Here is a 4,005-nt window from a genome sequence, read left to right on the forward strand (position 1 = left end):
GCCACCTTCATACAGTTTCATACAGTTTCTGTCTACCAAATCCATACATAAAGCTTTGATTAGCCTGGGACTATAGTAGAAGACATCTGCATAAGGTACCACACAGTGGGACTGAACCCAAGACTACGTGGCCGTGCCTGTACCTATAATACTTTGTAATATTTCTTAATTAGTTTGAATATAAACAACAATCATTAATTACATTTAAATCACAATTTCATGACTCAGAGCTTTTAGCTCAGTAACGAAAACAACCATAGAATGTTAATGCAAACGAAGAATAAGCAAATAAATAGCTTGTGAGGAAAGTAGAGAAAATTCAATAATAATTTTCTCTTATATAGATATGCATTGGGCTAGAAAATGCCCAATAACTACAAAAATATAATTATGAACATATATACAATGATGTAATAAAGAATTGCTTGAATAATGTTGAGCAATAAAGCCAAATGTTAGGTTTGAAAATTATAATTATAGCAACCCAGAAGTAATTGAATAAAGGTTATTTGAAAAATACTGTTTAATGATTCTAGTCATATGTGCAAGTTTGCTTGGTGGATTGAAACAGAATCAGCTGAAAAACAAAGCTTTATCAAAATGAATAACATTACTTTGTGGTAGTTTATATATGTATATGTGCATGTGTGTATATATATATATATATATATATACATACATACATATATGCATATATACATATGTAAACATACATATGCATCTGTGGGTACAGGACATCACAAACATAAACATATATATATATATATATATATATATATATACACACACATAGGTGCAGGTATGTGTAGTAAGAAGCTAGCTTCCCAGCCACATGGTTCCAGTTTCAGTCTCACTATGTGGCACCTTGATCACGTGCATTCTACTATGGCCTCAGGTCGACCAAAGTGTTGTCAGTGGATGTGGTAGATAGAAACTGAAAGAAGCCCATTGCATATATATATATATATGTATGTATGTGTGTCTTTGCATCTGCTTTTGTCCCCCACCACTGCTTGACAACCTGTGTTGGTGTGTTTGCATCCCTGTAACTTAAAAGTACGATAGAATAAATACTTGGCTTTAAAAAAAAAATAAGTCGTGGAGTCGATTTGTTCAACTAAAATCCTTCAAGGCAGTGCTTCAGCATAGCCAGAGCCAAATGACTGAAACAAGTAAAAGATAATATACATGTGTTATCCTACTTCTTGATGAAGTTTTTTCTGAAAAATATTCGACTGAATGATCTATAATTGTATATGAATTTAAACTCAGTCACTTAAGCTGGTATTCAGTGAAGAAACAAATGTCGTGATCTACTATTGAAGGCCATTACCCTCCATCCTCATGTTATATTATCCTTATATATACACACACACATTAAGCAAAATTAGAATATGACTTTTGCATCTAGAAGTTGTCTGATTAATGAAGTATGTGTAACACAAAAGAATAATTAAATGTTGAGGATTTTGAAAATAATTACAAATTGATTTATAGACAGATTCTTTTTCTCCCTCTGACAGGTTAAAATCTGCAACCTAAATCAATAAATAAATTCAATTACCGTATAATAGATAATTTATCTTTTAAAGTATATTCTAACATTTCTGTATATGTTCAGCAAAGCATTTCCTGACTTTTAGTGAGTGACAGTTAACACGCTTATTAGCTCATTCTACTAAATCTTTTTGTCAGATACAATTTGTTTTGGAGTAATGATATTACAAACTGACTGAAGTAATACAATGTCATAACTAAACTGAGTGCATTAACCTCCTTTGTCCTAGCTCTGAACGTGCCTGTGGGATATTTGCTTCAAATTTCTCCAGAGGGGATAATCTTCATAAATTATTTTCCACATCAACTATATCTTCTCTACAAAAGTATCTTGTGCCTAGCTTTCAATTTATTTTTAAAGTAATTGAACTTCACTTAACATACTAAACACTGAAGTAAAACATGAACTTCACTGGTTTCCACTTCTGGGGTATCAAACCAACACAATAAATAATTATTGCTTACTGTGGAGGCATGTGGATCAGTGTGTTGCACTTGTGACTATAAGATTGTGGTTTCGATTCCTACACCAGGAAATACATTGTGTTTTTGAGCAAAACTCTTCATTTCGTGTTGCTCCAGTCCACTCAGCTGCCAAAAGTGAGTAATCCTGCAACGGACTAGTGTGCTATCCAGGGTAGGGGGAATACATGCGCCAAACATATATAGTCACATACACGCACACATACATACATATGTTACATACATGTATATATACAATGGGCATCTTTCAGTTTCCCTCTATCAAATCCACTCACAAGGTTTTGGTCACCCTGAGGCCATAATAGAAGACACTTGAATGGCCTTGTCTGCTTTCTACTACCCAATAATTACAATTGAAAAAGCTTTGAATAGTTCAATAAAAATGCAAAGAACTGTGTAAAGAAATGGATAACTGTGAAAGTGCATGGCTCAATGCTTAGAGCATTAGGCTCACAATCATGAGGTAGTGAGTTCAATTCTTGGACAGGTATGTGTGTTGTGTTCTTCAGCAAGACACTTCATTTCACAATGCTCCAGTTCACTCAGCTGTAGAAATGAGTTTCAACGTCACTGGTGCCAGGCTGTATCAGCCTTTTCCTTTCCTTTGGATAACATTGGTTGCATGGAGAGGGGCGGCTGATATGCATGGGTGACTGCTAGTCTTCCGCAAACAAACTTGCCTGGACTTGTGCCTCAGTCGGGAACTTTCTTGGTGCAATCCTATGGTTATTTCATGACCAAAGGGGGTCTATTTTTCAAACTGTTTTATAACCATTACACTTTGAAGAATTAACAGAACCACTCAGTCTTGCCTGTTATATTATAATTATAAAATGTTTGCTATCTTATTTTTTACCTGTTATCTTTTACTTGTTTTAGTCATTGGCCTACAGCCAAGCTGGAGCACCACCTTGAGATGTTTAGTTGAACACATCGACCCTAGTATTTATCTTTCAAGTCTGGTACTTATTCTGCTGATCTCTTTAGTTGAACCACTAAGTTATGAGGACATAAACAAACTAGCACCAGTGATGAAGACAAACACACACACACACACACACACACACACACACACACACACACATATACAATAGACTACTTTCAGTTTCCATCTACCAAATTCACTCGTAAGGTTTTGGTTGACTCATGACTATAGTAGAGGACACTTGCCCAAGGTGCCATGCAGTGGGACTGAACCCAGAACCAATGCAGTTGGGTTGGCAAACAAACTTCTTACCTCTGCCTGTATATAACCTTCAGATATATTATGCGACAGGCCCACATCCACAATAATGTATTTTTATAATTATAATGTCTTCAGGCGCAGGCATGGCTGTGTGGTAAGTAGCCTGTTTGCCAACCACATGGTCCCCGGTTCAGTCCCACTGTGTGACACCTTGGGCAAGTGCCTTGTGAGTGGCTTTGGTAGATGGAAACTGAAAGAAGCCCATCGAATATATGCATGTGTGTGTATGTATGTGTGTGTGTGAGTGAGTGTGTGTGTGTGTGTGTGCATGTGAGTGAGTGTGTGTGTGTGTGCGTGTGTTTGTGTGTTTGTTTGTCCCCCCACCACCACCATGGCTTGACAACCGATGTTGGTGTGTTTACGTCCCTGCAACTTAGCATTTCAGCAAAAGAGACCGATAAAATAAGTACTAGGCTTACAAAAAATAAGTCCTAAGGTCAATTTGTTTGACTTAAGGCAATGCTCTAGCATGGCCACAGTCAAATGACAGAAACAAGTAAAAGAAAGAATAAAATAAAAAGCATAAATCTATTACCTTCTCCATTCAGATACTTTTCTCTATCATTCCACATGATTCAAATCACATCTTACTTTTCCATGTGTTTCATAGAACAAAGTGTTTGCATTAGATTTTATGCAAGATTCCAAATCATAACTGCATACTTCAATGTTGGCAAGATAGTTTGGTTGTAAAATTATCTCTGATTTTAGAAAGAAGC

Source organism: Octopus bimaculoides, chromosome 9 (assembly GCF_001194135.2).
Source record: "Octopus bimaculoides isolate UCB-OBI-ISO-001 chromosome 9, ASM119413v2, whole genome shotgun sequence".
NCBI classification, from domain to species: Eukaryota; Metazoa; Mollusca; class Cephalopoda; order Octopoda; family Octopodidae; genus Octopus; species Octopus bimaculoides.